Source organism: Salmo salar, unplaced genomic scaffold (genome assembly GCF_905237065.1).
Source record: "Salmo salar unplaced genomic scaffold, Ssal_v3.1, whole genome shotgun sequence".
NCBI lineage: Eukaryota > Metazoa > Chordata > Actinopteri > Salmoniformes > Salmonidae > Salmo > Salmo salar.
In genome coordinates this window covers 758921-770925 of record NW_025550944.1, presented here as the reverse complement: position 1 = coordinate 770925, position 12005 = coordinate 758921, and the positions used below count along the sequence as shown (strand labels likewise).

The window sequence follows — 12005 nt, the reverse complement described above, 5'->3', positions numbered from 1 at the left end:
AGGTCTAACAACACCAGTCTAACACCAGTCTAACACCAGACACAACACCAGTCTAACACCAGACACAACACCAGTCTAACACCAGACACAACACCAGACACAACACCAGTCTAACACCAATCTAACACCAGACACAACACCAGTCTAACACCAGACACAACACCAGTCTAACACCAGACACAACACCAGACACAACACCAGTTTAACACCAGTCTAACACCAGACACAACACGAGTCTAACACCAGAAGTTTAAAAAGTTCTAAACTGACATTTGGCCAGGGACTCTAGAACTTTGGCAAGGCAAGATAACTTGGAAATTTGACGGTATTTATCCAAGTCAGAAGGATCTCCTCCTTTGTGTAAGGGGAGGACTTGTGTCATTTTCCAGATCTTAGTGTCACGGTTGTCTTCGGTGAAGGAGGACCAAAACGCAGCAGGTAAGTGCAGGCTCATCTTGACGTTTATTTATTTTCAAAATGAATGCCAAAATAACAAACCACGAGAATGAACGAACAACCAACAGTCTGGCAAAGCATAGGCTCAACACAGAACAATCACCCACAAATAACAACCACAAACACACCCTCATATATGGGACTCTCAATCAAAGGCAGATAGACAACACCTGCCTTCAACTGAGAGTCCCAACCCCAATTAACCAAACATAGAAACAGACATACTAGACAAAATCATAGAATACCTGAAAACCAAACAGTGCCCAAAAACCCCGGAAAACTTAAACCAAATGCCCCTTCAACAAAACACACCACCCCGAACCACATAAAACGAATACCCTCTGCCACGTCCTGACCAAACTACAATACCAATTAACCTTATACGTGACACTTAGCGATAACCCCAGAAACAACTGTCAAGTTACAAATATAGGTCCCTCTAGTGGTGTGGGGGCTGTGCTTTGGTAAAGTGCGTGGGGTTATGTCCTGCCTGTTTGGCCCTGTCCGGGGGTATTATCGGATGGGGCCACAGTGTCTCCTGACCCCTCCTGTCTCAGCCTCCAGTATTTATGCTGCAGTAGTTTATGTGTCGGGGGGCTAGGGTCAGTGTGTTATATCTGGAGTATTTCTCCAGTGTCCTGTGTGAATTTAAGTTCTCTCTCTCTCTCTCTCTCTCTCTCTCTCTCTCTCTCTCTCTCTCTCTCTCTCTCTCTCTCTCTCTCTCTCTCTCTCTCGACCTGAGCCCTAGGACCATGCCTCAGGACTACCTGGCATGATGACTCCTTGCTGTACCCAATCCACCTGGCCATGCTGCTGCTCCAGTTTCAACTGTTCTGCCTGCGGCTATGGAACCCTGACCTGTTCACCGGACGTGCTACCTGTCCCAGACCTGCTGTTTTCAACTCTCTAGAGACAGCAGGAGCGGTAGAGATACTCTCAATGATCGGCTATGAAAAGCCAACTGACATTTACTCCTGAGGTGCTGACCTGTTGTACCCTCGACAACTACTGTGATTATTATTTGACCATGCTGGTCATTTATGAACATTTGAACATCTTGGCCATGTTCTGTTATAATCTCCACCTGGCACAGCCAGAAGAGGACTGGCTACCCCTCATAGCCTGGTTCCTCTCTAGGTTTCTTCCTAGGTTTTGGCCTTTCTAGGGAGTTTTTCCTAGCCACCATGCTTCTACACCTGCATTGCTTGCTGTTTGGGGTTTTAGGCTGGGTTTCTGTACAGCACTTTCTGACATCAGCTGATGTAAGAAGGGCTATATAAATACATTTGATTTGATTTGGTTAATGATTCTGCAATAAGTGGGGCAGAAAGCTGACACAAGTGTCTTCACTGACATTTTCAACCTCTCCCTGACCCAGTCTGTAATACCTACATGTTTCAAGCAGACCACCATAGTCCCTGTGCCCAAGAACACTAAGGTAACCTGCTTAAATGACTACCAACCCGTAGCACTCACGTCTGTAGCCATGAAGTGTTTTGAAAGGCTGGTCATGGCTCACATCAACACCATTTTCCCAGAAACTCTAGACCCACTCCAATTTGCATACCGCACCAACAGATCCACAGATGATGCAGTCTCTATTGCACGCCACACTGCCCTTTCCCACCTGGACAAAAGGAACACCTATGTGAGAATACTATTCATTAACTACAGCTCAGTGTTCAACACCACAGTGCCCTCAAAGCTCATCACTAAGCTAAGGACCCTGGGACTAAACATAAACCTCTGCAACTGGATCCTGGACTTCCGCCATGCTGATCCTCAACACGGGGGCTTCTCAGGGGTGCATGCTCAGTCCCCTCCTGTACTCCCTGTTCACTCATGACTGCACGGCCAGGCACAACTCCAACACCATCATTAAGTTTGATGATGACACAACAGTGGTAGGCCTGATCACCGACAATGATGAGACAGCCTATAGGGAGGAGGTCAAGGGGGACAACAACCTCCCCCTCAACGTGATCAAGACAAAGGAGATGATTGTGGACTACAGGAAAAGGAGGACCGAGCACACCCCCAATCTCATCTACGGGGCTGTAGTGGAGCAAGTTGAGAGCTTTAAGTTCCTTGGCGTCCACATCACCAACAAACTTACATGGTCCAAGCACACCAAGACAGTCATGAAGAGGGCACAACTAAGTCTATTTCCCCTCAGGAGACTGAAAAGATTTGTCATGGGTCCTCAGATCCTCAAATGGTTTTACAGCTGCACCATCGAGAGCATCCTGACGGGTTGCATCACTGCCTGGTTTGGCAACTGCTCGGCCTCCGACCGCAAGGCACTACAGAGGGTAGTGCCTACGGCCCAGTACGTCACCGGGGCCAAGCCTCTTGCCATCCAGGACCTCTATACCAGGCGGTGTCAGAGGAAGGCCCTAAAAATTGTCAAAGACTCCAGCCACCCCAGTCATAGACTGTTCTCTCTGCTACCGCAAGGCAAGCGGTACCGGAGCGTCAAGTCTAGGTCCAAGAGGCTTCTAAACAGCTTCTACCCCCAAGCCATAAGACTCCTGAACAGCTAATCAAATAGCTACCTAGACTATTTGCATTGCCCCCCCCCCCACGCTGCTGCTACTCTCTGTTATTATCTATGCATAGCCACTTTAATAACTCTACCTACATGTACATAATTACCTCAATTACCTTGACACCGGTGCCCCCGCACATTGACACATTGACTCTGTACCGGTTCCCCCTGTATATAGCCCCGCTATTGTTATTTACTGCTGCTCTTTAATTATTTGTTATTCTTATCTCTTACTTTTTTCTTAAAACTGCATTGTTGGTTAAGGGCTTGTAAGTAAGCATTTCACTGTAAGGTCTACACCTGTTGTATTCGGCGCATGTGACAAATAACATTTGATTTGATGCAACATGACAACACAAGACTGAAGCAACACGACAACACAAGACTGAAGCAACACGACATCACAAGACTGAAGCAACACGACAACACAAGACTGAAGCAACACGGCATCACAAGACTGAAGCAACACGACATCACAAGACTGTGTCACAAGGAGACAGCGAAGAGGAACCATCGACGGATAGATAGACCCTTAACTCAGAACATTAAAACACTCTGACAGTTATTCAGTCACCATGTCTGGCCTATTCATTAACAAGGCTATAAGGAAGTGCTTTGTAACAATGCAATGAACTCTGAATTTCAGGGAAAATAATGCTTTACTCGGACCAAAGTCATCAGAGGGGTGCAGCGTTACGATATGTCACTACTCAGGGTAATGATGCAGGGTGTAACGGCTGTCTTCTGTAGAAATGGACCAAGGCGCAGCAGGTATGTGAATACTCATCTTTAATTAAAATAAAGGAGTAGAGCATCCACTTAACAATTCAAACAAAGTGACAACAGCTATAGTTCTGCAGGCTAGAAACGCAGTGCAAAAAACAACCACCCACAACCCCAAAGAAAAACACACACACCTATATAGGACTTCCAATCAAAGGCAACTATACACACCTGCCTTCAATTGGAAGTCCCAATCATCCACCCAACATTTAACCAATACAAACATGCCACGTCCTGACCCCAAAACTAAAACACTAGCTCCATCTGCTGGTCAGGACGTGACACAGGGTGAGATTCACAGTCTCTTGATTTGGGGGTGTGGACCGCACGGAGACGGCAAAGCATGTTTCAAAAACCGTTAAAGACAAAATAAATGTAACCTAAAACATTTATCAAAGACATTTATAGTAAAATATTATGAGGAATTGGAATGACATGACTTCAGTGCTAGACAAGCTCATCATGGATGGATGGGGTTGGAGAATAGCTCAACTCTACCACTGAAGACAGGTCAGGCTCATCATGGATGGATGGGGTTGGAGAATAGCTCAACTCTACCACTGAAGACAGGTCAGTCTCATCATGGATGGATGGGGTTGGAGAATAGCTCAACTCTACCACTGAAGACAGGTCAGGCTCATCATGGATGGATGGGGTTGGAGAATAGCTCAACTCTACCACTGAAGACAGGTCAGAAGTTGACTGGGAAGACAAAAAACAAGAACACAACACAGTTAGACAAAAGAGCTAAGAATGAGTTAGTCCAAGCAAGAACACATGTGTAATAATGTGATTGTGTTTGTGTACTGTATGATATTGACTCTACAGAGAACATTGACAGGGCTTCTCAGTTGCTTGGAGAGGAAACATTCAATGTGCCAGTGGCTGAGAGGGCACATGCGACGTAGCTTCAGTTCATATCAGGAGAGAGTTGACATTGGTAGTGGATTGGTAATCCCCTCTTAATCAGGGAACAGGAGGGGACTAAGCTGTAAATACAAAATAGCAGATACCTTCAATTACAGCAGTGCCATCGTAGGTTTGGGCAACATGTTTTAAACTCCGACATCTGAGAAATCACAGAGTCAACAACATGTTTTAAACTCCGACATCCCAGAAATCACAGAGTCAACAACATGTTTTAAACTCCGACATCCCAGAAATCACAGAGTCAACAACATGTTTTAAACTCCGACATCCCAGAAATCACAGAGTCAACAACATGTTTTAAACTCCGACATCTCAGAAATCACAGAGTCAACAACATGTTTTAAACTCCGACATTCCAGAAATCACAGAGTCAACAACATGTTTTAAACTCCGACATCCCAGAAATCATAGAGTAAACAACATGTTTTAAAGTCCATTATCCCAGAAATCACAGTCAACAACATGTTTTAAACTCCATTATCCCAGAAATCACAGAGTCAACAACATGTTTTAAACTCCGACATCCCAGAAATCATAGAGTCAACAACATGTTTTAAACTCCATTATCCCAGAAATCACAGAGTCAACAACATGTTTTAAACTCCGACATCTCAGAAATCACAGAGTCAAATACATATCTCGCCCAATTGACACATCAAAGTATCCCAAGAAACGCTCCGGAATAAAGCCCTGATCGTCGACATACCTGACGATAACCAACAACTGCGAGCGACAGCTGATGTCTGTGGTGTTCATCCATTTGTCCAATGTGAAAGAAGGGGTCTGCATAAACCTCTCTGTTAATCTAATCAACCTCTCTGTTAATCTAACTTTTAATGGATGGTGTGATGGAAGCTATAACTTGATTTCGAACATCCCAGAGAAGACAATAGAGGCGTCCATATGCTCAGCAAGTAACGCATCGTAACGTGCAATTACTCTGCATGCTGCTTGTAGTTACCCTTGGTACTGGAACTTTCCCTCACATTGTGATCCCTTGCTTTGTCCCGCAAAGACCCACTCTTTATTGCAATGTTCCCCCTTAAAAGCCAACTTCTTACATGCCCCAAAAATGCAGAATCCCTGTTTCTTCTGACCTTCTCGTTGTATTGCGCCGTTTGAATCAGCTTGAACCTTCGTCCATTTACATGATCAATGCGACTTTTTCCCAAAAGCTTGAATCTGATGTGGGCCATGTCTGTCTGCTGTTAGTGTTTCTTGTTCTGTATTATGTTCTGTTCATTTGTTAAATATTCACTCCCTGTACTTGCTTCCCCGACTCTCAGTGCACATTCGTTACATAATCAGGTGAATATATTTCGTTTTACAGTTTTATCTAAAAGTAAACAGCAATAATGATCTAAATCTATCTAATTTACAACGCTTTGAGATTTCTTTACATAATGAATAGCGCTATAAACGTTGAAAAAGTATTTATTATTATTGAAAAATAACATTTTTTAATTGTTCATTATTTTAAATTTTTCAGAAATTCACTGAGTAGAATGGTTCTACCCTTCCTCCTCTGAGGACCCTCCACACACACACACACACACACACACACACACACACACACACACACACACACACTCCTCCAGCCTGAGGAAACATTTGGTTATAGCCCTGATGCAGATGTAAAAAAGTCTGTTGATATTTGCATTGTAAAAGTCGTTTCATATACAGGTTGGATAATCAGTTGCCAGGGAGACAGTGTGTATAGTATAGGGACGCTGTCATACCGAAGTTGAGTAGTAGTTAGGGCGTCAGGGAAGGGGGTGGGGATGAAGTGTGTGTGTGTGTGTGTGTGTGTGTGTGTGTGTGTGTGTGTGTGTGTGTGTGTGTGTGTGTGTGTGTGTGTGTGTGTGTGTGTGTGTGTGTGTGTGTGTGTGTGTGTGTGTGTGTGTGTGTGTGTGTGTGTGTGTGTGGAGGGATCCTGTATTCCAGAATGATTGAAAGCTCTCTGTATACTGTAAACTGACCCCTCTCTGGTCGCCAGGTCTCTGCTGTCACACAGGGGTCGCTGGCCTTAACAGAGTCAGGACACAGAGGTCTCTGCTGTCACACAGGGGTCGCTGGCCTTAACAGAGTCAGGACACAGAGGTCTCTGCTGTCACACAGGGGTCGCTGGGCGTAGCAGAGTCAGGACACAGAGGTCTCTGCTGTCACACAGGGGTCGCTGGGCGTAGCAGAGTCAGGACACAGAGGTCTCTGCTGTCACACAGGGGTCGCTGGGCGTAGCAGAGTCAGGACACAGAGGTCTCTGCTGTCACACAGGGGTCGCTGGGCGTAGCAGTCAGGACACAGGGCCATTGTGTGTCCATCACCGGATACAGGCAAATGCACCTCAGATCAGGTATCCTGTTATTCAACACCCACACAAGCACGAACACACACACACACACACACACACACACACACACACACACACACACACACACACACACACACACACACACACACACACACACACACACACACACACACACACACGCACACATCCAGGACCTCATACCAGGCACAATCAGAGGAAGGTTCAAAACATGTTCAAAACCTCCAGCCACCCGAGCTACAGACTGTTCTCTCTGCTACCGCATGGCCTGCAGTACCAGTACCCAGATTATCTATCCTGTTGTCTAGTCACTTTACCCCTACCTACAGTATACTGCTGTTACTGTATATTATCTATCCTTTACTCCTACCTACAGTATACTGCTGTTACTGTCTATTATCTATCCTTTACCCCTACCTACAGTATACTGCTGTTACTGTCTATTATCTATCCTTTACCCCTACCTACAGTATACTGCTGTTACTGTCTATTATCTATCCTGTTGTCTAGTCACTTTACCCTACCTACAGTATATTGCTGTTACTGTATATTATCTATCCTTTACCCCTACCTACAGTATACTGCTGTTACTGTCTATTATCTATCCTTTACCCCTACCTACAGTATACTGCTGTTACTGTCTATTATCTATCATTTACCCCTACCTACAGTATACTGCTGTTACTGTCTACTATCTATCCTTTACCCCTACCTACAGTATACCGCTGTTACTGTCTATTATCTATCCTTTACCCCTACCTACAGTATACTGCTGTTACTGTCTATTATCTATCCTGTTGTCTAATCACTTTACCCTACCTACAGTATATTGCTGTTACTGTCTATTATCTATCCTTTACCCCTACCTACAGTATACTGCTGTTACTGTCTATTATCTATCCTTTACCCCTACCTACATTATACTGCTGTTACTGTATATTATCTATCCTTTACCCCTACCTACAGTATACTGCTGTTACTGTCTATGTACTTCCTGTATATATCCATGTTATTACCTGGTACTTCCTGTATACATCCACGTTATTACCTGGTACTTCCTGTATATAGCCATGCTAATACCTGGTGCTTTCTGTATACATCCACGTTATTACCTGGCACTTCCTGTATACATCCACGTTATTACCTGGTACTTCCTGTATATAGCCATGTTATTATCTGGTACTTCCTGTATATAGCCATGTTATTATTACTTGTTATTCATTATACACCATGTATTTATTCCTTGTGTCACAATTTACATTTAAAAAAATCTTTAATCTTTACTCTGCATTGTTGGAAAATAACCCTTCAGTAAACGTTTCACTGTTAGTCTTCATCTGTTGTATAGGAATCATATGACCAATAACATTAGATTGATTTGACACACACAACAAAAACTGCCAGAGGCAGTCGACTCATTAACTGGCCTGGTCAGGAGGGTTGACCGTTACCTAACCTTGAAACACAGTGTGTGTGTGTGTGTGTGTGTGTGTGTGTGTGTGTGTGTGTGTGTGTGTGTGTGTGTGTGTGTGTGTGTGTGTGTGTGTGTGTGTGTGTGTGTGTGTGTGTGTGTGTGTGGTAGCCCTGGGAGCGGTTTTGTTTCATCAGCTGATCAACTGGTGGACTTGGAGCCAGTGGGAAGATACAGTCAATTAGATGATATCCTACATATGATTATATCACCACCACATCACCTATTCTCTCTCTCTCCTCCTTCCTTTCTCCTGCCCCCCTCTTCTCTCTCTCTCTCTCTCCTGCCTCCTCCTCTTTCTCCCCTCCCTTTCTCCCTGACCCCCTCCTCTCTCTCTCTCTCTCTCCCTTCCTCCCTGCCCCCTCCTCTCTCTCTCTCTCTCTCTCTCTCCCCCCTTTCTCCCTGCCCCTCCTCTCTCTCTATCTCTCTCTCTCTCCCCCTTCCTCCCTGCCCCCTCCTCTCTCTCTCTCCCTTCCTCCCTGCCCTGCCCTGCCCTCTCCTCTCTCTGTCTCCCTTTCTCCCCCTCCTCTCTCTCCCGGGCCCCTCCTCTCTCTCTCTCCCTCCCTTTCTCCCTACCCCCCTCCTCTCTGTCTATTTGTCAACTTAAGGGCTTTTTTTGGCATGGGAAACATATGCTTGCATTGCCAAAGCAAGTGAAATAGATAAACATAAGTTCCAAAAGAATAAAACATGAACAGTAAACATTACACTCACAAAAGTTCCAAAAGAATAAAGAAATGTAAAATGTAATATTATGTCTATGTACAGTAACGATGTGCAAATAGTTAAAGTGCAAAAAGGAAAATAAATGAATACAAATATAGGTTGTATTTACAATGGTGTTTGTTCTTCACTAGTTACCCTTTTCTTGTGTCAACAAGTCACACATCTTAATGCTGTGATGGCACACTGTGGTATTTCACCCAGTATTTATGGGAGTTTATCAAAATTGGATTTGTTTTCAAATTCTTCATGGATCTGTGTAATCTGAGGGAAATATGTGTCTCTAATATGGTCATACATTTGGCAGGAGGTTAGGAAGTGCAGCTCAGTTTCCACCTCATTTTGTAGGCAGTGTACACATAGCCTGTCTTCTCTTGAGAGCCAGGTCTGCCTACGGTGACCTTTCTCAATAGCAAGGCTATGCTCACTGAGTCTGTACATAGTCAAAGCTTTCCTTAATTTTGGATCAGTCATAGTGGTCAGGAATTCTTTCCAATGTGTGAAGTAATTATATATTTGTTTTTTCATGATTTTGTTGGGTCTAATTGTGTTGCTGTCCTGGGGCTCTGTGGGGTGTGTTTGTGTTTGTGAACAGAGCCCCAGGACCAGCTTGCTTAGGGGGCTCTTCTCCAGGTTCATCTCTCTGTAGGTGATGACTCTGTGGGGTGTGTTTGTGAACAGAGCCCCAGGTCCAGCTTGCTAAGGGGACTCCTCTCCAGGTTCATCTCTCTGTAGGTGATGGCTTTGTTATGGAAAGTTTGGGAATTGCTTCCTTTTAGGTAGAATTTCTCTTTCTTTCTCTCTTTCATACTCATTCTCTCTCTCTCTCTCTTTCATACTCATTCTCTCTCTCTCTCTTTCATACTCATTCTCTCTCTTTCTCTCTTTCATACTCATTCTCTCTCTTTCTCTCTTTCATACTCATTCTCTCTCTTTCTCTCTTTCATACTCATTCTCTCTCTCTCTTTCATACTCATTCTCTCTCTCTCTCTTTCATACTCATTCTCTCTTTCATACTCATTCTCTCTTTCATACTCATTCTCTCTCTCATACTCATTCTCTCTCATACTCATTCTCTCTCTCATACTCATTCTCTCTCTTTCTCTCTTTCATACTCATTCTCTCTCTCTCTCTTTCATACTCATTCTCTCTTTCATACTCATTCTCTCTTTCATACTCATTCTCTCTTTCATACTCATTCTCTCTCTCTCTCTTTCATACTCATTCTCTCTCTCTCTCTTTCATACTCATTCTCTCTCTCTCTCTTTCATACTCATTCTCTCTTTCATACTCATTCTCTCTTTCATACTCATTCTCTCTCTCATACTCATTCTCATTCTCTCTCATACTCATTCTCTCTCTCATACTCATTCTCTCTCTTTCTCTCTTTCATACTCATTCTCTCTCTCTCTTTCATACTCATTCTCTCTCTCTCTCTTTCATACTCATTCTCTCTTTCATACTCATTCTCTCTTTCATACTCATTCTCTCTCTCATACTCATTCTCATTCTCTCTCATACTCATTCTCTCTTTCATACTCATTCTCTCTCTCTCTCTTTCATACTCATTCTCTCTTTCTCTCTTTCATACTCATTCTCTCTTTCATACTCATTCTCTCTTTCATACTCATTCTCTCTCTCTCTCTTTCATACTCATTCTCTCTTTCTCTCTTTCATACTCATTCTCTCTTTCATACTCATTCTTTCTTTCTCTCTCTCTCTCTCTCTCTCTCTCTCTCTCTCTCTCTCTCTCTCTCTCTCTCTCTCTCATTAAGATAAGGCTGTCTGTTATTGAGGAAGGAATCCGCTTTACCATATTACCATTATCTACAATTAGATCAGAGAGAAACAACATAGATTTAATGACTGCAATGACAGAACGTCTCTCTCTTTCTCTCGGTTTCTCCCTTTCTCTGGTCTCTCTCTCTCTCTGTTTCTCCCTTTCTCTAGTCTCTCTCTCTCTCTGTTTCTCCCTTTCTCTGGTCTCTCTCTCTCTCTCTGTTTCTCCCTTTCTCTAGTCTCTCTCTCTCTCTGTTTCTCCCTTTCTCTAGTCTCTCTCTCTCTCTGTTTCTCCCTTTCTCTAGTCTCTCTCTCTCTCTGTTTCTCCCTTTCTCTAGTCTCTCTCTCTCTCTGTTTCTCCCTTTCTCTAGTCTCTCTCTCTCTCTCTGTTTCTCCCTTTCTCTGGTCTCTCTCTCTCTGTTTCTCCCTTTCTCTGGTCTCTCTCTCTCTGTTTCTCCCTTTCTCTAGTCTCTCTCTCTCTCTGTTTCTCCCTTTCTCTGGTCTCTCTCTCTCTCTGTTTCTCCCTTTCTCTAGTCTCTCTCTCTCTCTGTTTCTCCCTTTCTCTGGTCTCTCTCTCTCTCTGTTTCTCCCTTTCTCTGGTCTCTCTCTCTCTCTCTGTTTCTCCCTTTCTCTGGTCTCTCTCTCTCTCTGTTTCTCCCTTTCTCTGGTCTCTCTCTCTCTCTCTGTTTCTCCCTTTCTCTAGTCTCTCTCTCTCTCTGTTTCTCCCTTTCTCTAGTCTCTCTCTCTCTCTGTTTCTCCCTTTCTCTGGTCTCTCTCTCTCTCTGTTTCTCCCTTTCTCTGGTCTCTCTCTCTCTCTGTTTCTCCCTTTCTCTGGTCTCTCTCTCTCTCTCTGTTTCTCCCTTTCTCTGGTCTCTCTCTCTCTCTGTTTCTCCCTTTCTCTGGTCTCTCTCTCTCTCTGTTTCTCCCTTTCTCTGGTCTCTCTCTCTCTCTGTTTCTCCCTTTCTCTGGTCTCTCTCTCTCTCTCT

General features: G+C 44.0%; 1 long non-coding RNA gene across 1 annotated transcript; it reads right to left on the bottom strand.

Annotated features, from left to right (window-relative positions):
- Window positions 1–3872: 3872 nt before the first annotated feature.
- LOC106600614 (uncharacterized) lies at window positions 3873–5939 on the bottom strand. Its single transcript, XR_001327858.2, has 3 exons — window positions 5424–5939; window positions 4614–4776; window positions 3873–4489 (listed from the first exon to the last, which is right to left on the bottom strand). It is a non-coding gene; the product is annotated as an uncharacterized lncRNA (long non-coding RNA).
- Between the last annotated feature and the right edge of the window lie 6066 nt (window positions 5940–12005).